At 40.9% G+C, this 26446-nt stretch overlaps 1 long non-coding RNA gene across 2 annotated transcripts in view; it reads left to right on the top strand.

Moving 5' to 3' along the window:
* The window catches only part of LOC148150471 (uncharacterized), a 146871-nt gene extending 135977 nt beyond the window's left edge, over positions 1 to 10894 (top strand). For both annotated transcript variants that reach the window (XR_015756858.1, XR_015756857.1), the window contains one exon: positions 10081 to 10894. This is a non-coding gene — a long non-coding RNA (uncharacterized LOC148150471). The remainder of the gene's footprint in view (positions 1 to 10080) is intronic.
* Positions 10895 to 26446: the final 15552 nt, after the last annotated feature.

Genomic DNA, 26446 nt, shown 5'->3' with positions numbered 1-26446 from the left:
CTGCGTTACGCAAAATACTATCAAGGATTGGGAAGTTTGGCTAGATTCTCACAGACTCACACAACATTTTACATTTGCAGTGATCACCAACTCTCACATTCACTACGTACACTCCTTATCCAAAACAATGGACCAAACCTTTTAGGGGTATGAGTGTCTTAGGCTGTAACAAACTTGGACAAGAAGTACAACAAAGTCTATCATGATATACTGGGCAGAGAATCCCTACAGTCTACCTAACCTTTGCAGCTTTGGACTGTGGGAGGAAACTGGAGCATCTGTGGTAACCAATGCAGACATGGGGAGAATGTGCAAACTCCACACAGACAGTCACCCAAGCGTGAAATCAAACCCAGGTCCCTGGTGCTGTGAGGCAGGAATGCTAACCACTGAGCCACTGTGCTACCCTGAGCATCGCATTATATCCTATTGTACTTATGCCAAATTTTAAGGCAAGTTTTTTACAAGATAGAGGTGAGGTAAATTAGATTACAGCTTGTTAAATACCTTGTTAATGCTACAACTTGCCTCATTATTAGTTAGTTTCCTATCTTACTAAAGGTGCCAAGCACCATTGATATTCTAACCTGTAAGTCACAGTGGGTACCCGGTGACTTAGCTCAGTGTTGGCATCAGCCAACCTCTAAGTTGCTCTGCAATAAACAGCACCTCAGGGTATGATCCATGGGCACCAGTCTCACATATCCCTCATCTACAGGCATTGACAACTGACATTTGTCAACACCATGTGCCCATTGTGGTACCTCTCCAATCTACTTGCAGGGTGCTTAGGAAGCACACATGCATTACAGAGTATGTGAGCAATTGGGGTTGTAAAACTGTATGCAGGGACAGGCACATAGCTCATGAAGTGCACCAGGCTGTGTCTTCAGGATTATCACTTTATCTCTTAGTGCTTGCTCACTTAGCACCTACCTGCACGCTTGCAGTAAACATGCCTCGCTTTGTTTCACTTTGTGGTATTTCAGTTAGAGTTAAAAAGCTATTGGTGTGCGCTTTTGTGTAAATACACAAGCATGTTACTTGTCAAGCTGGTCAGTAGGAACCTATCTGGAATCTTGATGTCTTATGTATGATACTCCGAGACACTAGCTTAACACCTGCATTGTGTCAGTTGCCTGTGCAGAAAACAAACTGCACATATCTTCCACCAAATGGTCATGTAGGAAAGAGAGTGGGAACTAGTCTTTAGTTCAGGCAAGGAAGGTTGTTGTTGGTTGGGGGTGTCTCTATACCATCAATTGAAACATAGTCCACACACAGTCAAAGGGCTTGACTATCATCAGTTGTCAATTTGGGACATTCACCATGAGGGATTTGTAATGTAGTCTAAGGAATTGCCATGTGACATTGGTCTGACCTCTAAGAAGCAGCAAAGGGAATGCCGTACAATTAGTCAGAGATCGCAGCCCGGGGTTTGGGTCAGTCATGTATAGCGACTGTTTATTGAAGTCAGCTAATGATCTAGAGTGAATATAGTCTGAGCATCTGTTCATCAATCTTCACAAGGTTGCAAGGTGGTGCCTATAGGGGCAGTGGGAAGATCACAACCAAAAGCCGGGGGGGATCAAAATTGTAGGAGAAAAGGAGAGGCATCTGTGATTATGTGAACAAGAACAGTGACGGGGAGGGATGCGTAATAGCATCTAGGTTACAGAAGGGGGTGTTACTTTCAATGCCCACCAACATGGCCCCCACAGGAGGAGCATGGTAGTCATCATTAAGAAGTAACAGCTAGTTTTCAGGGAACAGGAAGGAGGCAACGTTCTATGTGAGGGATCTGCAACGACAGGCAAGGATTGGAAATGGGCCATTGGAATACTGAGGTAAAAGGGGACATGGAGATCTGGCAGGGGTACCCATAAATCAAGAGTGTGGGGTGAGGGAAGGGTGGTTCTGATGGTGCTCATTGTGCTCCCTGACATCATTCCCCTTGGTGGGTGGTACAGTTTATAGTGCTGTCGGGGAGGGTATAAATTGGATAGCAGGGGGAAGGGAACCTGAGGAGGTCAACAGAAAAGAGGGAAACAAGGATTGAAATAAAGATGAAAGTAAGTAGCAAAATGGAAGGCAGAAAAAAATACCAAGGGTGAAAAAGAAACAGAGCCATAAATAAAGCCTAGATGTTAAATAAGGTTAAAAGGACAACCTAATAACATTGTGTCTAAATGCACAGAGGCTTTTAAATAAGATAGATGAATAAACAGCACAAATAATTATACACAGTTATGACATAGTTGCAATTACAGAATCCTGACTGCAGGGGGTACAAGAATGGGAACTGACAATCCACGTCCATGCATGATCTAGGAAAGGCAGACAGATAGGTAAAGAATGTGTGGCAGCACTGCTAATACAGAAGTAATCAATGCAATAGTAAAGAAGGATATTGACTTGTAAGATTATGATGTACAATCTGTATAAGTGGAGATAAGAAACACCAGGGGGCAGAAATATTGATGTGGGTTGGCTACAGGCTCCCAAACAGGAGCAGAGATACAAGGGAAGACATTAAATAGTAAATTAGAGATGAATGCATTAATTGTAATCTTGGGTGACTTCAATCTGCATATTGGACTAACTAAACCAGGAATAATACTGTGGAGGAGGACTTCCTGAAGTGTATATGTGATGGCATTTTAGAACAATACATTGAGGGACCAGTTAGACAGTAGGCTATCCAGACTAGGTATTGTGCAGTGAGGTAGGATTAATTAACACCCTTGTTGTGTGGGTACCATTGGGCAAGAGCAGCCATAAAATGATAGAATATTGTGTTAATATATAGAACGAAGAAGTTGAATTTGAAACTTGAGTCCTGAATATATAAGGAGAAAGTGAGGACTGCAGATGCTGGAGATCAGAGCTGAAAATGTGTTGCTGGAAAAGCGCAGCAGGCCAGGCAGCATCCAAGGGACAGGAGAATCGACGTTTCGGGCATAAGCCCTTCTTCAGGAGGGCTGAAGAAGGGCTTATGCCCGAAGCGTTGATTCTCCTGTTCCTGAATCTATAAGAAGAGAATTATGGGGATCTGAGGCATAAGTTAGCAATGATAGTCAGGGGAAACCTATTAGATGGGTTGGCAGTGGATAGGTGATGGCTAATATGTAAGGAATGTGTGAATGGATTACATCAATTAATGATTCCTATCTGATATAAAAATAAAACAGGAAAGGTAACCTAATGTTGCATAGAAAAGAATTTAGGGATCATATTAGGTCCCAAAAAAAGACATATAAAATTAGCAGAAAACCAGTGAGCCCAAGTGTGGAACAGTTTAGATTCAGCAAAAGAGAACAGAAGGATTATCAAGAGGGGAAGAGTAGAATATGGGAGCAAACTCACAAAGTACATAAAAGCCGACTATAGACCTTCTATAAATATGAGAACAGAAAAGGATTAGTTAGGACAAATGTAGGTCCTTTCTAGTCAGAAATGGGTGAAATTGTAATGGAGAACAAATAAATGGTCAAATAATTAAATTGAACTTTTTTTTTCACAGAAGAGGATACAAATAATTTCGCAGATATGTTAAGAAAGGGTCTACTTATAGGGATGAACAGAAGAAAATCAGTACTAGTAAAAACAACATCCTAAAGAAGTTAATGAAATCCCTAAGGTCTGCTTATATGCATGACCAAAAAAAGTGGTCCTGGAAATATCGGATACATTAGCAGTCATCTTCCAAAATTCGATAGACTCTGAAACAGTTCCCACAGATTGGAGGGTGACAAATGTAAGTCCATTATTTTAAAAGGGAAGGAGGACAACAATACAGGGAATTATAGACTATGGAGTTAAAGTTATAGTCATACAGCATGGAAATAGACCTTTCGGCCCAACTCATCCATGCCAAACAAGTTTCATAAACTGAACTTGTCCCATTTGCCCGTACTTGACTCATGTACCTATGAACCTTTCCTATTCATGTGCCTGTCCAAATATCTTTTAAATGTTGTTATTAAACCCAGCTCTACCACTTCCTCTGACAACTTATTCCATACATATACCACCCTCTGTGTGAAAACATTGCCCCTCACTCCCTTTATCTTATTCTCCTCTCACCTTGAACCTATGCCCTCTAGGTTTGGATTCCCCCCATTTTTGGTAAAATACCTTGGCTATTCACCTTACTTATGCACTTCAAGATTTTATAAATCTCTATAAGGTCACCGCCTCAGTGTCCGACACTCCAGGGAAAAATGTCCCAGACTATCCAGCATCTCCTTAGAACTCAAACCTTTCAGTCTCAGCAACATTCTTGTAAAAGTTTTCTGTACCCTTCCTAATTTAACAACATATTTTCTATAGCAGGGAGACCAGAATTGTATGCAGCTTTTTAAAAGTGGCTTCACCAATGTCAGCTTAGCCTAACAGTGGTGGAGAAAATGCTAGAATCTTTTTACAAAAATTCTGATTACAGAACACTTGGAAAGCTTTCAGGATTAGGCAAAGGCAGGGTTTGTGGATTATGAAAAGGAAATCATGTTTATGTAATCTTCTGGAGGTTTTGAAGATTTAACTATTGGAACAGAAAAGGGAAAACCAGTGGATGCAGTGTATTTGGAGTTCAAGAAGGCTTTTTATTAGGTCCCACATCAGAAACAAGAGGGCAAAGTTAAACACATGGGATTGATAACTGGTTGACAGACCAGAAACAGTTTTTTTTTCTCTGTTTGTGGTACACTGGACATATCAGCATTTGGGTCCCAGCTATTCATAATATACATAAACTGACCTTGATGACAGAATCAAATGTGTTATTTTCAAGTTTGCTAATGATACAAAACTAATGTGGATGAATATGAAGGTGTATACACTAAAGCAGAACGGAATAGATGCTAAGGAACTGGGGGACAAAGAACAATCTTCCAATGAGGCGGATGAGGTTGGTAGGGAGGAGGAAACTCTCCTTGTGCCCAGTAGAGATCAGCTGCACCAGGTGCTAGAATGCAGACAGGACCTGATCATAACTGGACACCATGGGATGAGAGCTGAGTGCAACAGACCATGAAGGACTATAAGACAATCTTTGGTCATGCGACCAACACTTGACCTCCATTGTGGGTTGAACTTCAGCTTTGACCTAATTAGCTTGTCTTTGCTTTTGCTGAATGTAAAGAAAAGCTCATATTTGGAATTGTATGTGAGGTTCCTCTACTGGACAATGATAAACTGTTAGTGTCAATGGACTTTGGGACAGAATATTGGTAATTTAGAGAGGGTGTGTAGACAGTAAGTGACTAAGGCCAGGTAAATTGAATGGCATGGTGATTAAATAGTGACCAGTGTGAGGGAAAGGGCTTCTATCTATGGAAGAGTATCAGCCATGTGCTGACTATGTGCTATGGACAAGGTGACTTTGTGGCTGCTGTGCCATTATATTTTCAGTGAGAGACAACACCCAATTGCTAATGCTCATCCAGGTAGACAGCAACGTTTTAAAAATAGTGCCATCGCAAGCGGTGCCAGTTTATCGACGGATATCTGCTGAGTAGCAATTTGTTCCAGAAATGGTTGCGGTCAGATGGGAATATTGAGGGATGCCATTGAGATGTGACAGGTAGTTAATGAGGTGAGAATCCCTCCAAAATTCTCAAGGCAACTTGTACTTAGCCAAAGAAAATGTAAGATTCAGCCATATATTACTATATCCAAATGCTTTCAGAGATATCAAGGACATTGTACCATATAATATTGAATGTGTAAAGCTTTCATTTTCAGTTTCTATTGCAGGGATGCAGTGAATTTTTAAATCAATCACCTTTTGCATAAACACGTCTTGTGGATACTGAATGGCCTCCCTGCCAAAACTAACCTGACTTGCTTTTACAGGATAATATTTTTATTTTGCATGTAAACTTTCAGTACCTCACACCAGTGAAATGTTTACCCTCTCAATGCTGATTTCTAATTTTCTGTGCAACGTTGTGTTCATCAACTCACCCTGATGCAATTGGAAAAGGGCTGTTAGTGTTTACAGCACAGTGGGCAATTAGTTTGGCATTTTTGAAATCAATAGTCTCTCATTTCTGCAAGAAACCTTTAGAAATGTGACAATCTGAACTAATTGATTTTTAAAAATGGCAAAACAATATTCCCTGAACAAACTCAGTTCTACATAGAGGGTAGTTAAATCTATTCCTCTAATTACAGAGAATGGTTCAAGCATCTGCGTGAACAAAGAGATACAGACTAATAACATATGGTGGTATAGCAATGTTGGCATGGTAACAGAGAGTAGAAGAGAACCATTAAATGTCATCAGGTTAATGCAATGTCTTGTGTTGGGCTTAAATCCCATGACATCGCAATTTGTTTTGATAATGTTTAAAGAGTCAGACTACAAAGCTAGGAAATGAATGTCCGAGTGTGCACAATATTTCAGAAAGAGAGAAGCAGTTGCAAAAAGTTGAAAGTAGGGGATCAGCATAATAGGATCTCACCTCAGAAGTTCATGAAGTAGAATCAGAATGGATGTAAATTGGAAATGGTAAAGGCTAGAAAATGATGATAGAAAATAGTTTGCAGGCCCTATATTAGTAATTATGCCACTGGACAGAGCATAATACAAGAAATTATTTGAATTTGTAACAGATGCATTGCAATAATTGTGGGGAACTTTAATCTTCATTTACACTGGGACAATCAAATTGTCAAGCTGTGAAGCTAAGTTTGTCGAATGCTTTTGTTACAGGTTTTTTTGAGCAATGCATTGTCGAACTGAATAGGGATAAATCTATTTTCGATGGTCATAGTCATAGAGATATTCAACATGGAAATAGACCCTTGGTTCCAACTCATCCATGCGTACCAGATATCCTAAATTAATCTAGAACCATTTACCAGCATTTGGTCCATATTCCTATAAAACCTTTATACTCATACCTGTCCAGATGTCTTTCAAATGTTGTAATTCTAACAGCCTCTATCACTTCCTCTGGGAGTTTGTTCCATACACGCACCACCCTCTGCGTGAAAAAGTTGCTCCTTGGGTCCTTTTTATATCTTGTCCCATTTACCTTAAACCAATGCCCTCTAGTTTCCCCACTCTGGGGAAAAGTCCTTGTCTATTTACTCTATTCATGCCTTTTGTAATTTTATAAACCTTTATAAAGTCACCCACCTCTCAGCTTCAGACACAACATTTAAAAGACATACATTTCTTTAACATTTGACCTCCCAAAGTGCAGCATCTCACGCTTACCTGGATTAAACTCCACCTGCCATTTCTTCACCCACATCTGCAACTGATTTCTATCCCACTGTATCCTTTGACAACCTTCAATACTATCCACAACTTCACCGATCTTTGTATTGGCTGCAAACGTATCCACTCATCTACATTTGCATCCAAAATTTAGATTTGACAATTGTTGGGTAGTGAAAGCCTACAATGTAGGGTATTAAAGTAGTGAATGTATTCACTTTGATCTTCTAAAATTTCCAAGGATTCAGGAATGGTCCCATCAGATTGGAAGTTGACAAATCTTGCAACACTTTTCAATAAATCAGGGGGAAGAAGAACAGATAATTATAAGTCAGTTAGCCTAACATCAAATGCTGGAATCTATTAAGCAAGTCTTAATAATGCAATTAGAAAAATAGTGCATGATTAAAACAGTAAACAAAGCAACATGATTTTACTATAGGAAAAGCCTGTTTGCCAAACTTATTGTAGTTTTCTTTTGAGGAAGTGGTAATGAGATGGCTAAAAGGGAACTAGTAGATGTAGTATGCCAGGATTTTCAAACAACATTCAATAAGGTGCTGACAAATTAATAAATAATAGAGGCTTGTGGAGGTAGGAGCAATATATTAACTTGGATAGAGGATTGAGATCAAAATCAGAAAATGAAGAGTGAAGGAGAGCATACCAGAAGCATTGTCAAGCGTACTAAAACTGAGGTGTCAATTTGATTAAGCTACAACATCGGACTATTTGGATGCTTATCAGAGGAAGCAGCATGCAATAGACAGAGCAATCCCACAACCATTGCATTGGATCAAAGCTCTGCAGTCCTGCCACACCATAGTGAACAATCAAACAACTAAGAAGAAATGAAGACTCCTTAAATATCTCCATCCTCCATAATGGAGGAGGTGTGGTGGTGGAGGCGCTTCTTAATGCAAAAGACAAGGTGAAAGTATTTGCATTTCTTAACCCGAGGAACTGAGTGGATGATTCACTTCAGCCTATTCCTGATGTCCCAGCATCACATATGCTAGTCTTCAGCCAATTTTATTGACTCCATGTGATATCAAGAGATACCTGAAAAGTTCTTCATATTGACTACTGCAAAGGCTATGGGTCCTGACAACATTCTGGCAATGGTGATATAGATTTGTGCTTCAGAATTAGCCATGCGTCAAGCTAAGCTCTTCTAGTATAACTTCAACACTGGCATTTACTCAGCAAAAATTATCCAGCAATGCCTTAAGCATAAAATGCAGGATATATCCAACCCAATCAATTACTGCCCTAACCATCTACTCTCTATTAGCAACAAAGTGATGGAAGAAATCATTAACAGCGCTATTACACTATTTGACCCTCAGTTTCAGTTCTGCTAGGGCTGCTGACCTGATTACAATTTTGAAACAGGAATAGAAGAGCTGAATTCCAGAGGTGAGCTGAGAGGAGAGCCCTTGACATTGATACCTTATTTAACAAAGTGTGGCATCAAGGTGGCTTAGCAAATTTGGAGTCGGCAGGAATAGAGGAAACTTTCTCTGTTGGTTATAATCATATCTCGCACAAAGGAAAATACTTGTGGTCGTTGGAGGTCAATCATCCCAGCTCCAGGATATCTCTGCAGGAGTTCGTCAGGGAGTTTCATAGGTCTAACCATCTTCAGCTACTTCGTCAATGACCTTCCATCTTAAGGTCAGAAGTGAGGGATGTTTGCGAAAGATTGCAGAAGGTTCAGCTTCAATTGTTGCTTTTCAGATACTGCAATAGTCCATGATCATCTGCAGTAACGTCTGGGTAATATCAATGTTCCTTCAGTGTTTCTGCATTAAAGCCCTGAAACTTCCTTTTTAGGGGTGGTGTGTACTGGGGTTCAAGAAGGCAGTTCACCAGCACCTTCTCCAGGGTAATTTGGGAAATGTCTCATAAATGCTGGTCTACCCAGTGATATCCACATTCTATGAATTAATTTTAAAAAAGGAAAGTGGCACACATGGAACACTTCCAGCATGGCAGGAAATGGATACCAGAATGTCACAAAGGTCATATGCTGGAACTTCAGCTATTTACAATTTATGTTAATGAGTAAGATGAAGAAGCATAAAGCAATGTATCTAATTTTGCCAACAATACAAAGCTAAGTGGAAAGGTTAACTGTGGAGTGCATATAGAAGCTGCAAAGGAAGATAGACCAGTTAAGGCAGCGAACAACAATAAATTAATGCACTATAATATAGTGAACTGTGAAGTTACTTTGGTTGTAAGAATAAAAAAATTTTTAAAGTATGTAATTGTTGATTTTTGAAGAGAGTTGAGTGTATTCATACAGCAATGTAGAAAATTTGTGTGCAATACAGCAAGTAATTTGAAAGGCAAATGTTGATCTTGATTACAAAGAGACTTGAACTGTAGGCATAAAGAAGTTTTGTTTCAATTGTGAGATCACTTCTAGAGTACATTTGTGTACAGTTTTGATCTCCACATTGAAGATATATGTGCACAGCTGCGGTACAGTGAACATTCACTAAATTGTCCCCTGGGATGGGGGAGTTGTCCCATGATGACTGATTAAGCAAATTGGATCAATATTCTCTGAAATTTAGAAGAACGGGAAATAGTTTCATTGAGACAAATAAGATTTTGATGGGATTGAAAGTGTACAGACAGATAAATTGTTTCTATTGGTCAAGGAATCTAAAACAAGGGAGCACAGTCTCAGAATAAGGGGTTGGTCATTTAGGACTGAAGCGAGGAGGAAGTACTTCATTCAAAGGATTGTGTATCTTTAGAATTCCCGACTGAGAGGGCTGTAAATTCTGCATTACTGAATCCATTTAAGGCTGACATAGATTTTTGCTCTCTTACAGAACCAAGGGCTGTGGAGAGCAGGCAGGAATTTGAAGTTGAAGCCAAAAGTCAAGCATGAAGCTGATGAATGATGAAGCTATTTTTGAAGGCTACATAATCTACTCCTGCTCCTATTCCTTGTGTTCTTGTGGTCACAGCCGATACAGTCAATGGCATAATTATTGTACTTGTGGTATTAAAATGTAAACAAAAGTACAGATAAATGGGCCACTCCATAGTTTCCTATTGCAATAGAACATTAGTGATACATCAGCAACTTATACTTCTATATTCTTTAATATTCAAACATTTCAAGACAGTGATTGAAGGAACGCAGAGTTCTCAGTCAGTGAAAGCAGACAGGAACTTGCAATAAAACCAATAGTTTCAATCAAATTTTATGACAATCAACCAATGCCAGATATATTAATTTCACTTCAAAATCTTCCATGTTTAGAATTCATCTCATGGTCTCTGTGATACTGTTGCAGTTTCTCTATATTGGTTGTGAATGTTGAGTCATCTGTGTGTAATGACACCAAAATCTTTTCTTCCCTCAATCTCTTTGATGTTCTTGATACTACTGTGTTGTCACTACGAACAAGCAACTAGTACAATAATCTAAGTTAAATATGATTTAACAGTATGTAGTTCTCTCTTCATTTTCTAAAATTTGTTTACACTACTGTCTTTTGATCTAATCAAAGGGATCATATTCTCAAAACCACTGTGCAGGATATTAAAAATTGCGTGATGGATATTGGGCCTAGGATTAATTCCTAGGGAACTCCCATTAGGTACTTGTTTCCAATATAAACCATGATTATTTTGATTGCAGACTTGGAGCCAGTTTCTAATCTAATGTTTCAAATTTCTATGAAACCGCAAGATTCCATTTTAATCATAGAGTCACAGTCATTGAATTGCACGGCATAGAAACAGGCCTTTCCATTCACCATGCCCATGCTGACCAATGAACACCAAATTGCACTAATCCCATTTACCTGCACGTAGCCTACAGCCTATTAGTCTAGTCCATAGCCTGTTCCAAATGCCCCAGCATTTTAAGTGCTCATCCAAATGTTTCTCAAATGTTGAAAGAGTACCTGCCTCCACCCTCTCAGGCAACATGTTCCATATTTCCACCAATTTTGGGAAGTTACTAAGTGTAAAGTATGTTAAAGCTAGACAATACCAATTGGAATTCTTTCATCCAGTACAAAACAACTTTAACAACTTTCATATTTGGTGGGCTATCTCTGCTAGTTTTTTTTAAAAACCATATTGTGAATTCTCCCTTTCCCTTTCTTTGTACTGAACAGGGCATCTCTTATGACTGTATGACTCTTAAGATCCCTTCTAGCACCTTCCAAATAATGGGCCTAAGGCTGATGGACTTCTGATTCCCTATCTCTGTTCTTTCGAAAATAGGAATTAAATGAATTAGTCCCAGTCTGAAGAAACAGTCACTGAGCATATAAACTATTGAAGATACAGTCAAGGACCTGACAGTTTACCCCTTTCTTTGATCACTCATGGTTGAATATGAATATCCATCTCAACCTGGATCTGGACCTTTTCTAACCAATCCAAGATAACATTATCTGTTTTTAATAATAATCTTATTCAATACTGAGCACCACTCTTCTGGACCATAAGCATTAGCTACAGGAGCATAGAGTTATGCAAAAAAGCTATTTATTAACTGGGCCATAAACTGGAAGTTACAGTGAAATTTTAGAACAACATTAGTCTATGCTTGAACAAGAATGAAAAGAGGCATCCGAGAAGGACAGGAAAAACTCACAGAAAATAATTTCAGGGGTGAGGAGTTCAGTGATGGAATCTTGGTATTATCACTTGATAATTAATCTAAAGGCCTAGGTAGTGTCCTGAGGAACTGGATTCAAATCCCACCATTTAAATTCAATTTTAAAAAATCTGGAATTATGATCATTAAACTATTGACTGATTTTCAGGGTTAAAATTCATCTGGTTCACCAATGTCATTTAGGGAAGGAAAATGCCAGCCTTACCTCTTCTGACATAAATGTAACTTCAGATCTACAGCAAAATGATTGACTCTTAACTGCTGCCTGAATCATTAGGGCTGGGCAATAATAGGCAGTACCAACCACATCACAGGTTGTATTCTATCTTTTAAAGTTTCTTGAAAATTGCAAAAAAAAAGATCAAAACAAACACATGAATGTAACCTCATTCTCCTGTTACTAACTTGTTCAGTGGTTTTGCTGCTCTGTTTCTACCTTGCATCTGATAACAGAAGGTAACTGGATGGAATTATAAAGGGGCAGTGTGGCACCAGATAGTTGATTTCGTGCTGCTACACCATGCTGATTTTTTTTAAAGAGTAATAGCTGTGCATGAAGTGTATAACGTTAATGCTTGCTCCAATGATTGAGATAACATTGAATGCCAAACCATAAAGGCACTAAGTTAGGAAATCACTGCACAAACAAGCAGAGTTTTGCTAGCAAGTGGCAGCATTGTGATAAATTAAGAATGACCTCCGGGGACGAATTTATGAAAGAAATCAAGAACTGGGTTTCCATTGAACCTCAGATAGTACAACAACTGTTATTAGGGGAAACCACTGATGATGATGAAGACATGGGAACTTGAAATAGATGCATATACATGTGTCTGTGTCCATGTGTATATATGGTTATAAGTGTCTTTATTATAGTGCCAGTAGAAACCAATAATCCTTAAAAAGATAGTTGAATTCTCAGTGACTGAATTAAAGGAATTGCACAAGATTGCAAGTTAAAGAATGTGATTGTGATAAACAAATGAAAGGAGCATCAGCTAAATATTACATTTAAGCAATCAAAACACGTAAATTTCAGCCTTGGTTAGTGTTTAACACAGCTGAAAATGTGTTCCTGGAAAAGCGCAGCAGGTCAGGCAGCATCCAAGGAGCAGGAGAATCGACGTTTCGGGCATGAGCCCTTCTTCAGGAATGTTCCTGAAGAAGGGCTCATGCCCGAAACGTCGATTCTCCTGCTCCTTGGATGCTGCCTGACCTGCTGCGCTTTTCCAGCAACACATTTTCAACTCTGATTTCCAGCATCTGCAGTCCTCACTTTCTCCTAGTGTTTAACACAAACAATAAGTCCAAACCGTACATTTACATTACAAAACTTTCCCTGTAGGATTATAATTCATAGTCATTTCCAACTTCATGTCTCCCCATTTCATCAAGTTAAAACATCAAGTGACCATCAAAAGGTGCTTCCTTCAGCTTTTGTAGAATTTCTCAACGGACAGTAATGACACAACTGACAAAGTCTCTCAAAGATTCATTCCAGCAATTTCTTATTCCAGCACTGCCAAGGCAAATAATGTTTCCACACCCAGTTTTTAAGATTGCCACAGGAAGCATCTTTTCATCTGGAGATCATCCTTCCAACGAAACTCTTTTTGGAAGCTCATAGAGAACTTGAAGTCTTCTTCTGTGTGCTGACTAACCATCTGCAGCCTTTTATCTGCCAGTGAGACCTTGCTGTCTTGTCTGTCCAAAAGCTGGGAAAGCAGAAGCCTGTTCACAGTTAGTCCACTGCTCTTCTTTTTGTGTTCAAAAGTGAATATTTTCCCTCTTCTTTCCAGTAAGTGCCAACCTGGTTGACTGTCTCTATGGTAACCAAGCCATTTCAGATTCTTGTCAGGCAGAATATGAGACAGACCACATGACCCTCTGCATTCTTCCAAATTACCTTGAATTAAAGACAGCTTTAAAAAAATCATGTTAACAAACCTTGCATTAAAGATTTGCATTTAAACAGCATTAAAGTGCAGTGCAGTCATTGTATTATAGGACATGGGACATCTACTTTTCCCATGTCCCACAAACAGCATTGAGATAAAACCAGACCAACTGCTTTAGTTAAATAAAAACATATTACTATGGATACTGGAGATCTGAAGTAAAATCAGAAAATTTTCTATCTCAGTAGGTCTAGTGACATCTGTGCAGAGAGTTAACATTGAGTCCAATGCAACTCTCCTTTGGAACTGGAAAATTATGTGTTTGATACTGTTGACAGAGGGAGAGGGGAAGTGAATGAAACAGATTGGGAGGTTACAAAAGTAAAACACAAACTGACATAAAGTGGGTGTAAATGCAGATGTGGAAAGAAGCTAATCGGCCAATTCTGCTGAGAGCAATACCAACAAGCCACAAACAAGACACGGCTGGGAGAGGGTCAGAGTACAAGAACACTGAAGGACAGAGGTCAAATTCTAAAGATGTCAAGCACAGTATTTGATCCTAGAGGCTGCAAAGTGCCTCAGCAGAAAATGAGGTTTTTATTCCTCTCTTTCACATCTGCTACAGTTTTTAGTTGCTATAGTTTTTACGTGTTTACCAGAAAACTGGCACGAACTTCACTTCTCCAGCTCGAAACATGTCATGAGATATTTTGCATCCATCCATGAGAGGGCCTCATCTGTAACACATCATACCTGATAGATGGTACCTCAATATTGCAGCACTCTCTCATGACTAAACCGAACTGCCTGCAAGAATTTGAGCTCAAGTATTTGGAATGGGGTTTCACATTTATGAATGGAATGACATGAGGTAGTGGAGATGTGGAATCTAAACAAAAGTCAGCAATTGAATTCTGACTTAATGAAAATTGGGGTTGTTTTTACAAAATAAAGTTTATAGTTTCAAAAGGGAGAAACAGGAGATAAGGAAGTGTCTCAGTGAATGAGTGCTTGTCAGTGCAATTAATGTTATCTATCAATTACTGTTGATAAAGATAAGGATGTAGTGCATTGGGCAGTGCGGGGCTGATGGTGCCATTAGTAGAATATGGAGATGTTTCCTAACCTTGACTATTTATTTTAAGTCACTGAACGTCTAGCCTACACTGTAATCAGATTTTTGTGGATAGATATTGGCCAGCATTGGTATCTGCTCCCACATCCTTCACTGTGTCTGTTTATAGATAACCTTGATCCCATGTGGGTTTCTCCTCCTGCCCACCCTTTCCACCAAAATATAAGTGGCTTGGTGGCTCAGTGGTGAGCACCTGCTGCCTTGCAGTGCCAGAGATCTTGGTTTGATTCCACCCTTGGGTGACTATCTGTGGCGATTGCACATTCTCCGTGTCTGTGTCAGTTTCCTTTGAGTGCTCTGCTTTCCTCTCCGAAGGGCTTATGCCCGAAATGTTGATTCTCCTGCTCCTTGGATGCTGCCTGACGGGCTGTGCTTTCCCAGCACCACACACTTCGACTACTTTCCTCTCACAGTACAAATATATGCAGGTCAGGTGGATTGGCTATGCTAAAGTGCCCATAGTATGCAGGCTAGGTGGATTAGCCCTGGGAAATTCAGGGTTCCAGGAATAGGGTTGGGTCTGCTTGGATGTCCTTTGGACAGTTGGTGTCCTCAGGGGGCTTAATGGTCTGTTTCCACACTGTAGGAATTCTATATCTTATATAGTGTCAGAAATTCTGAAGCATTTTCTCTCCATCGTTGCACCGTAGTTTAGTATTTTTCTTGTTCATACTCTCTTCCACAACGAATAACTGCAACAGCGATTTAAAAGAGGAAGGCGAGTCCAAACATCACAAAAACTTAGGCTTCAGCAGCACTTTTATCATCGGTTGCAAGTAACTATCATGTAAATGAGCAGAGAGCCCTTGTTAGCAGCAACACGTACAGGTCAATGACCCACTGCAATCCCTGTGCACTGATTCCACATGCTGTCTAATTTTGCAGTCAAGGTAACTATGCCAGATGAAAGTATAGTAGCAAGTGAGGACTGCAGATGCTGGAGATCAGAGTCATAGAGTCATAGAGATATACAGCAGAGAAACAGACCCTATAACCAGATATCCCAATCCAATCTAGTCCCACCTGCCAGCACCCGGCCCATATCCCTCCAAACCCGTTCTATTCATATACCCATTCATATGCCTTTTAAATGTTGCAATTGTACCAGCCCCCACCACTTCCTCTGGCAGCTCATTCCATATACATACCACCCACTGTGTGAAAAGTTGCCCCTTAGGTCTCTTTTATATCTTTCCCCCTCACCCTAAAACTATACGCTCTAGTTATACAGTCATGGAATCAAAGAGATGTACAGCATAGAAACAGACTCTTTGGTCCAACCCATCCATACCGACCAGATATTCCAAACCAATCTAGTCCTACCTGCCAGAACCTGGCCCATATCCCTCCAAATCCTTCCTATTCATATACTCATCCAGATGCCTTTTAAATGTTGCAATTGTACGAGCCTCCACCACTTTCTCTGGCAGCTCATTCCATACATGTACCACCCTCTGTGTGAAACAGTTGCCTCTTAGGTCTCTTTTATATCTTTCCCCTCTCACCCTAAACTTATGCCCTCTAGTTCTGGACTCCCCGAACCCAGGGAAAAGACTTTGTCTATTTATCCTATCCATGCCCCTCATAATTTTGTAAATGTCTATAAGGTCACTCCTCAACCTCCGATGCTCCAGGGAAAACAGCCCCAGCCTGTTCAGCCTCTCCCTATAGCTCAAATGCTCCAACCCTGGCAACATCCTTGTAAATCTTTTCTGAACACTTTCAAGTTTCACAACATCATTCCAATAGGAAGGAGACCAGAATTGCACACAATATTTCAACAGTGGCCTAACCAATGTCCTGTACAGCCACAACATGACCTCCCAACTCCTATACTCAATACTCTGACCAATAAATGAAAGCATTACAAACATCTTCTTCACTATCCTATCATATGCGACTCCAGTTTCCAGGAGCTATGAACCTGCACTCCAAGGTCTCTTTGTTCTGCAACACTCCCTAGGACCTTACCATTAAGTGTATAAGTCCTGCTAAGATTTGCTTTCCCAAAATGCAGAACCTTGCATTTATCTGAATAGAATTCCATCTGCCATTTCTTAACCCACTGGCCCATCTGGTCAAGATCCTGTTGTAATCTGAGGTAACCCTCTTCGCTGTCCACTACACCTCCAATTTTGGTCATCTGCAAACTTACTAACTGTACCTCTTATGCTCGCATCCAATGCATTTATGTAAAATACAAAAAGTAGACAATAGACAATAGACAATAGGTGCAGGAGTAGGCCATTCACCCCTCGAGCCTGCACCGCCATTCAATATGATCATGGCTGATCATTCCTAATCAGTATCCTCTTCCTGCCTTATCTCCATAACCCTTGATTCCACTATCTTTGAGAGCTTTATCCAACTCTTTCTTAAATGAATCCAGAGACTGGGCCTCCACTGCCCTCTAGGGCAGAGCATTCCACACAGCCACCACTCTCTGGGTGAAGAAGTTTCTCCTCATCTCTGTCCTAAATGGTCTACCCTGTATTTTTAAGCTAGAGGACCCAGCACCGATCCTTGTGGCACTCCACTGGTCACAGGCCTCCAGTCTGAAGTTTTGGGACTCTCCCACCCCAGAGAAAATACTTTGTCTATTTATCCAATCCATGTTCCTCATGATTTTATAAATCTCTGTAAGGTCACCCCTCAGCCTCCAACACTCCAGGGAAAACAGCCCCAGCCTGTTCAGCCTCTCCCTATAGCTCAAATCCTTCAACCCTGGCAACATCCTTGTAAATCTTTTCTGAACCCTTTCAAGTTTCACAACATCTTTCCGATAGGAAGGAGACTAGAATTGCATGCAATATTCCAACAGTGGCCTAACCAATGTTGTACAGCTGCAATATGACCTCCCAACTCCTATACTCAATACTCTGACCAATACAGAAAAGCATACCAAACGCCTTCTTCATTATGCTATCTACCTGCAACTCCACTTTCAAGGAGCTATGAACCTGCACTGCAAGGTCTCTTTGTTCAGCAACACTCCCAGGACTTGACCATTAAGTGTATAAGTCCTGCTAAGATTTGCTTTCCCAAAATGCAGCACCTTGCAATCACTTCTCTAGCTTCCCACAGAGTTCTAGGGTACACCTGATCAGGTCCTGGGGATTTATCCACTTTTATGCGTTTCAAGACATCCAGCACTTCCTCCACTGTAATATGGACATTTTTCAAGATGTCACTAACTATTACCCTACAGTCTATATCTTCCATGTCCTTTTCCATAGTAAATACTGATGCAAAATACTCGTTTCGTATCTCCCCCATTTTATGTGGCTCCACACAAAGGCCACCTTGCTGACCTCTCCCTAGTTACCTTTTTGTCCTTAATGTATTTATAAAAATCCTTTGGATTCTCCTTTAATTCTATTTGCCAAAGCTATCTCATGTCCCCTTTTTGCCTTCCTGATTTCCTTCTTAAGTATACTCCTACTGCCTTTATACTCTTCTAAGGATTCACTCGATCTATCCTGTCTATATCTGACATATGCTTCCTTCTTTTTCTTAACCAAATCCTCAATTTCTTTAGTCATCCAGGATTCCCTATACCTACCAGCCTTTCCTTTCACCCCGACAGGAATATACTTTCTCTGGACTCTTGTTATCAAGGCTTCCCATTTTCCAGCCGTCCCTTTACCTGCGAACATCTGCACCCAATTAGCTTTCGAAAGTTCTTGCCTAATACCGTCAAAATTGACCTTTCTCCAATTTAGAACTTCAACTTTTAGATCTGGTCTATGCTTTCCCATCACTATTTTAAAACTAATAGAATTATGGTCGCTGGTCCCAAAGTGCTCCCCCACTGACACCTCAGTCACCTGCCCTGCCTTATTTCACAAGCGTAGGTCAAGTTTTGCACCTTCTCTAGTAGGTACATCCACATACTGAATCAGAAAATGTTCTTGTGCACACTTAACAAATACCTCTCCATCTAAACCCTCAACACTATGGCAGTCCCAGTCTATGTTTGGAAATTTAAAATCCCCTACCATAACCACCCTATTATTCTTACAGATAACTGAGATCTCTTTACAAATTTGTTTCTCAATTTCCCTCTGACTATTAGGGTGTCTATAATACAGTCCCAATAAGGTCAAGAGTGTGATGCTGGAAAAGCGCAGTAGGTCAGGCCGCATCTGAGGAGCAGGAGAATTGACGTTTGTTTTAAAATTGCTTACCAGTAGCGGGCAGCAGTGTTTATTTTTTCTTCTTCACAGAAAGAGCGGGAGCAGCAGGGGGAAGTGACGACGACCAGAGCGGCAGCCGGGAAGGAAAGCAGTGAGTATAAATACTCACCCTTCGACGCCAACGGTCATTTTGAATGCGAGCTTCAAACACTGCGGCACATCCGGGAGGGGGAGAGTTACCTGGACACTTTGTTTCAGGAGGCAGTCACACCTGGGAGATTAAGTAATTCACATTCAGTTAGTGATCAGGGACATCAGAATGTGACTGTAAGTGAGGCAGGTAGGGGAAACCGGAGTTCAGGAGTGCAGGAGCCTCAGCCCTTGACCTTGTCCAGCAGGTATGAGATTCTTGCTCCCTGTTCGGATGAGGAAAAGGGCTCTGGACAGGATGAGCCAGCTGACCAAGGCACCATGGTGCAGAAGGCCATTCAAGAGGGGGGAGCAAAAAGACAAGTAGTTGTTATAGGGGATTCTATAATTAGGGGGACAGATAGTATCCTTTGCAAGCCGGATCGGGAGTCTCGCATGGTGGGTTGCCTGCCCGGTGCCAGGGTGCAGGACATCTTCGACCGGCTTGAAAGAATATTGGAGTGGGAGGGGGAGGATCCAGTTGTTGTGGTCCACGTTGGGACTAACAACATAGGCAAAGCTAGGGTGGAAGACCTGTTTGGGGATTATCGAGCACTAGGAAGGAAATTGAAGTACAGGTCCTCAAGGGTCATAATCTCTGGATTACTGCCCGAGCCACGTGCCAATTGGCATAGGGATAAGAAAATTAGGGAAGTAAACACGTGGCTAAGGGATTGGTGTGGGAAAGAGGGATTCCACTTCATGGGGCATTGGCATCAGTTTTGGAACTGGGGGGATCTGTACCGTTGGGACGGTCTGCACCTGAACCGATCAGGTACCAATGTTCTAGCGAAGAGGATAAATAGGGTGGTCAGTAGGACTTTAAACTTCTGAGTTGGGGAGAAGGGAAAGTGAAAGCAACAGGGAGTATGGAGTTAAATGGAAAGATAAGCAGCAGGATAGCATATGTGCAGGCGAATTTAAACTTGAGACAGACTGGAAATGCAGCAAAAAGGAAGGATAACTTAGGACATCTTATGACTTCCAACATCTCTAATGATAAGAAAGTTAGCATTAAGGCACTTTACCTGAACGCTCGTAGCATTTGTAACAAAGCTCCCTGTACGGAGCTTGAACTAATGGCACAGATCATCGTGAATGATTATGATGTGGTAGGCATCACAGAGACGTGGTTACAGGGGGGTCAGGACTGGCAGTTAAACATCCAAGGGTTTTCAACTTATCGAAAAGACAGGGAGGTAGGCAGAGGGGGAGGGGTGGCCTTGTTAGTTAAGAACAAAATTAAATCTATGGCACTGAATGACATAGCGTCGGATGATGTGGAGTCTGTGTGGGTGGAATTGAAGAACCACAAAGGCAAAAAAACCATAGTGGGAGTTATGTACAGACCTCCTAACAGTGGTCAGGACCAGGGGCGCAACATGTACCGGGAAATAGAGAAGGCATGTCAGAAAGGCAAGGTCATGGTGATCATGGGAGACTTCAATATACAGGTGGACTGGGTAAATAATGTTGCCAGTGGATCCAAAGAAAGGGAATTCATGGAATGCTTACAGGATGGCTTTTTGGAACAGCTTGTCATGGAGCCCACAAGGGAGCAGGCTATTCTGGACCTAGTGCTATGTAATGAACCAGACTTTCTAAAAAATCTTAAAGTAAGGGAACACTTAGGAAGCAGCGAACATAATATGGTAGAGTTCAGTCTGCAGTTTGAAAGAGAGAAGGCAAAATTGGATGTAATGGTGTTACAGTTAAATAAAGGTAATTATGAGGGCATAAGAGAGGAACTGACAAAAATAGACTGGAAGCAGAGCCTAGCGGGGAAGAGAGTAGAGCAAAAAAGGGCAGGAGTTTGTGGGTATAATTGAGGACACTGTACAGAGGTTCATCCCCAAGAAAAGAAAGATTATCTGGGGAGGGATTAGACGGCCATGGCTGACAAAGGAAGTCAGGAAATCTATCAAGGAAAAAGAGAGATCCTATAAAGTGGCCAAGAGCACTGGGAAATTAGAAGATTAGGAAGGCTACAAAAACAAACAGAGGATAACAAGAAGAGAAATAAGGAAGGAGAGGATCAAATATGAAGGTAGGCTAGCTAGTAATATTAGGAATGATAGTAAAAGTTTCTTTCAATACATAAGAAACAAACGACAGGCAAAAGTAGACATTAGGCCACTTCAAACTGATGCTGGAAGCCTAGTGATAGGAGATAAGGAAATAGCAGGAGAACTTAAGAAGTACTTTGCATCAGTCTTCACAGTGGAAGACATGAGTAATATCCCAACAATTAAAGGGAGTCAGGGGGCTGAGTTGAGTATGGTTGCCATTACAAAAGAGAAAGTGCTAGAAAAGCTAAAAGGTCTTAAAATTGATAAATCTCCTGGCCCCGATGGGCTACATCCTAGAGTTCTGAGGAAAGTGGCTGAGGATATAGCGGAGGCGTTGGTTGAGATCTTTCAAAAGTCACTGGAGTCAGGGAAAGTCCCGGATGATTGGAAGATTGCTGTTGTAACCCCCTTGTTCAAGAAAGGAGCAAGACAAAAGATGGAAAATTATAGGCCAATTAGCCTAACCTCGGTTGTTGGTAAAATTCTAGAATCCATCATTAAGGATGAGGTTTCTAAGTTCTTGGAAGAGCAGGGTCAGATTAGAACAAGTCAACATGGATTTAGTAAGGGGAAGTCATGCCTGACAAACCTGTTGGAATTCTTTGAAGAGGTGACAAGTAGGTTAGACCAGGGAAACCCAGTGGATGTGGTCTATCTAGACTTCCAAAAGGCCTTTGATAAGGTGCCATACGGGAGGCTGCTGAACAAGGTGAGGGCCCATGGTGTTCGAGGTGAGCTACTGGTATGGATTGAGGATTGGCTGTCTGACAGAAGGCAGAGAGTTGGGATAAAAGATTCTTTTTCGGAATGGCAGCTGGTGACAAGCGGTGTCCTACAAGGTTCAGTGTTGGGGCCAAAGCTGTTCATGTTATATATTAATGATCTGGATGAAGGGACTGGGGCATTCTAGCGAAGTTTGCTGATGATACAAAGTTTGGTGGACAGGCAGGTAGTACTGAGGAAGTGGGGAGACTGCAGAAGGATCTAGACAGTTTGGGAGAGTGGTCCCGGAAATGGCTGATGGAATTCAATGTGAGCAAATGCGAGGTCTTGCACTTTGGAAAAAAGAATACAAGCATGGACTACTTTCTAAACGGTGAGAAAATTCGTAAAGCCAAAGTACAAAGGGATCTGGGAGTGCTAGTTGAGGATTCCCTAAAAGTAAACATGCAGGTTGAGTCCGTGATTAAGAAAGCGAATGCAATGTTGTCATTTATCTCAAGAGGGTTGGACTATAAAAGCATCGTTGTGCTACTGAGACTTTATAAAGCTTTGGTTAGGCCCCATTTGGAGTACTGTGTCCAGTTTTGGTCCCCACACGTTAGGAAGGACATACTGGCACTGGAGTGTGTCTAGCGGAGATTCACACCGATGATGCCTGGAATGGTAGGTCTAACATATGAGGAACGGCTGAGGATCCTGGGATTGTATTCATTGGAGTTTAGAAGATTAAGGGGAGATCTAGTAGAAACTTACAAGATAATACATGGCTTGGAGAGGGTGGACGCTAGGAAATTGTTTCCGTTAGGCGAGGAGACTAGGACCCGTGGACACAGCCTTAGAATTAGAGGTAAATTCAGAAAAGAAATGCAGAGACATTTCTTCAGCCAGAGAGTGGTGGGCCTGTGGAATTCATTGCCACAGAGTGCAGTGGAGGCTGGGACGCTAAATGTCTTCAAGGCAGGGATTGATAAATTCTTGATGTCACAAGGAATTAAGGGCTACGGGGAGAATGCAGGTAAGTGGAGTTGAAATGCCTATCAGCTATAATTGAATGGCAGAGTGGACTCGATGGGCCGAATGGCCTTACTTCTGCTCCTATGTCTTATGGTCTCTTATCAGGAAAACTTTTCCAGTACCACAGATGAAAGTACTTGTGTGCACAACAAAGTCATAAACCTAACAATAGTTTCCAAGTGTATCTGCTTCTGCTTGATAAATACCTGACATTTCAGGAGAGGCCCACAGATTGCTGTTAATCTGCATATTTTACACGAGTACTTTTAATCAACCTGTTCAGACACCTTCGGACACACCTCCAGCTTGAACACAAGCACTGACCCAAAAGAGTTCTTGTATATTCTTTGTGAACTGAGAACAATGAAAGGCACAAGGACAATTTTTTTTTGCAGCATTTTAGTTGAGAATCCAGAAAACAAGAAGCTTTAACATTTTCAACTTTATATGTGGCTCAACTTCTCTTCTGCCTCCCAACACTCTTCCTTATATGAACAGGTTGGGCAGTGATCATTGTTTTGCTACTCAAGTGTGAGAACATTCCTAACCAAGATTTCCAGCAGAGCTCTGAGTAATGATCCGGCGAAGAATCCCTGATTGACCTCCTTACTCACTCCATTCCAAGGCATCTCGTCCACTTATACCATAATTGGTGACAGACTGGGTTAGGGTTATCTTTGTCAATGCAGATTAGAGTTCAGCCTGAGCTGATGACTCAAAAATCTATCAACCACAGGGATCTGTAAACCAGATTATCAGCAAGTGGAAACTATTAATAGGTAAAACAATAGCAGCACCGTGCATCACTCTTGTTTTTCATTGGTCCTGTACTTACTAACCACATAAGTTATCTGACTGACCAATATGGCATAGTAGGTGTCTCACTAAAAGTAATGATACAACAAAACCTTAAAAGCACTAACTTATGTCGCACTTTTTGTAAAATTAAAGCCACTCCTCCATATGAAGCAGCTTCTCTCTCTCACATACTATTATTAGGAAAAGAAAATTTGCTAGAACATTGAAAAGAGGTGTCATGACAACAGGAAAGCTTTCCATTGAATGGACACTTCTAAGTCTATTCAGAGGCATGAATCAGAAATTCCTATTTGGTCAAGCGTACCTGAGCAAGTCATTATCATTTCCAACAGCTGTGGTTACTTATCATTGGAATTAAAATTGGTTACCTACTCATATTAGATGCTTTACTTGTACATGTTTGTGGCTGTGGATGGCACTCCTCGCCTTTCTCTGTTAGCATTAATTATGTTTGGTGTTCAGTAATGAATGAATGAAAATGAAAAGGGAGACAATTTATCTATTTGGAGCATTACTACGACTCTCAGAGACATCCCAAAAATGTTTTGCTTACGATAAATCACTTGAAATGCCGCAAGATAATATTTAGACAAATGTAATGCCAATTTGCACATTGTAACATCTCACAAGTAGTGATTTATTGAGTTAATCTACTCTCTAAGGGTTTTGCCTGAATCTAGAATGTTGGTCAGATGAAACTCAGCAAGTGTAATTTTAAAATTTAACTTTAAACATACTCGTGGATCAGGAGAAGTAGGAGGTCAAATAAAGAAGACTTGGGCCTTGCCTAGCCCAGGCTCTTGTGCTACCCCTGATCACAATCAGAAGCCCCCTATATGCGCGCAGGCCCTCTCCACCCCTCTCTCCATTCTGAGTATATCTGGTACTCTCCCTCCTGAAGCAATAATACCACAGCTACCACCCACTGGGCAATTAGACTGAGGCACTCCATCTCCATACAGCTTAGATTGGATGTCTACCTTAGGGATTGCACAGTTCATTCTTATCTCAATTTTAAAATAGAATATAACACTTTTCACTGTGTTTTGTATCAAGATACATATAAATAAACCTGCAACAAATACACTGGTGTTAGGATAGTGTTTAACCAATGTCCTTTGAAAGGAAGTTTCAATCATCAGACAACATTAGTAGTTAAATTTTAATACATGAAAGAACTAATTTGACTGAATGGCTTCAAAGACTGTTACGTTTTTATTGAGTGATAAAATTCCTGATGTTTAACAACTTCCAATGGCATTAATAGCTAAAAGCTCAAGAAGCCAAAGGCTCAAATATACTTTCCATAATGCCAAAGCCAACCTCAATGGACCATTTCCTATCCTTTTCCTAGTGCACATCCATATCAATCAAATGATAAATAACAAAAAAAATTCATTCTGAATTATTTATTTTCAAAGGCAGTATTGAATAATGTAGGCTATTGTTGCCTGTGCTTCAGACACTTTGACAAGTTTCTGCATTAAAAACACTTTGCCCAAGTGAGACTGACAAAAGAGACACAGAATTCAGTTTGTGGTTGACCTCAATTTTATGAACAAAATATTTCTTATTAAAACACTATGTGAGCATTTCTCAAATTCCCAGAATATTTCCTTTCTACCAAGCTCTACGCATCTGATAATGGATATTACCGGCAACAATCCACATGGTTGAGCTGGCCTCTCATTTCTGACCAACCTGGGGCTGGCTCTCTTTTACAAAGATAGGTCTCACAAGTTAGGGTGGATTTTCTTGCTCTGTCTCTGTCTCTGTCTCTGTTTCTCTCTGTCTGTCTCTAGGTGGTTGGAGCTCCCCTACTGGACTAGGCCAAGTTTTTACAGATCTTCATTGAACCTTCACCGAGGGGTAGCTCCCAAGTGAGTGTTTTTTTCTTCCTTGGCCCAAACCTTCTAGAATGCTCTGTGGCCTTTAGCCATTGAGCTCATAAGCTGGGTTCAAGTCATCCAATGGGATCACGCCAACAGCCTTCACCATTGCCATGTTGGATTGGGGGAGGGGGTGGGGTGATGGTGGTGGTGGTGAAGGTGATACATACTCAGGCAGTAAATTTGCCAGAATTTCTAATTGACACATCACCAATACACAACCCTGAGGCTCACTGTAACTGATTCCCCTAGAACCATTGTAAACTCTTTGACTTTGGCTGCTGTTTACTTTGGCCATTTGTCTGTCAGTCCTGATTTTTCCAGCTGTGGCTCAGCCCACATGCCTCTTTGGCAACGTGGAGCACTCAATACATTCATAATGTGCAAGAATTTACATAGTCCGTTTGTAACCTGGTTTCACTAATTTCTTGGCTCTTGCTGTAGGAGCAGAGTCCACAGTTTCTAGTTGAGTTCCTTCCTCCAGCAGACAGATTTAACTGTGAGAACAGTGAGGGAGATCAAAGTAAACAGAATGAACAATACAGTCTTGCAATCTAGACCAACAGGCCATATGTCGTCATCCTGGACATGGTATTAAGGTGGCATCTGTTATTATCCTAATTTAAACACCTGACCAAATGTAGGTACCTCCTCACCCTTCCCACCTTTGGTGATTGTTT

The sequence above is a fragment of the Chiloscyllium plagiosum genome, unplaced genomic scaffold (genome assembly GCF_037043375.1).
Source record: "Chiloscyllium plagiosum isolate Xiang-an unplaced genomic scaffold, Cpla_swu_hap1 HiC_scaffold_4, whole genome shotgun sequence".
Taxonomy (NCBI): Eukaryota; Metazoa; Chordata; class Chondrichthyes; order Orectolobiformes; family Hemiscylliidae; genus Chiloscyllium; species Chiloscyllium plagiosum.
The sequence above is the reverse complement of the archived record's forward strand: the minus strand, read 5'-3'. Positions and strand labels throughout refer to the sequence as shown.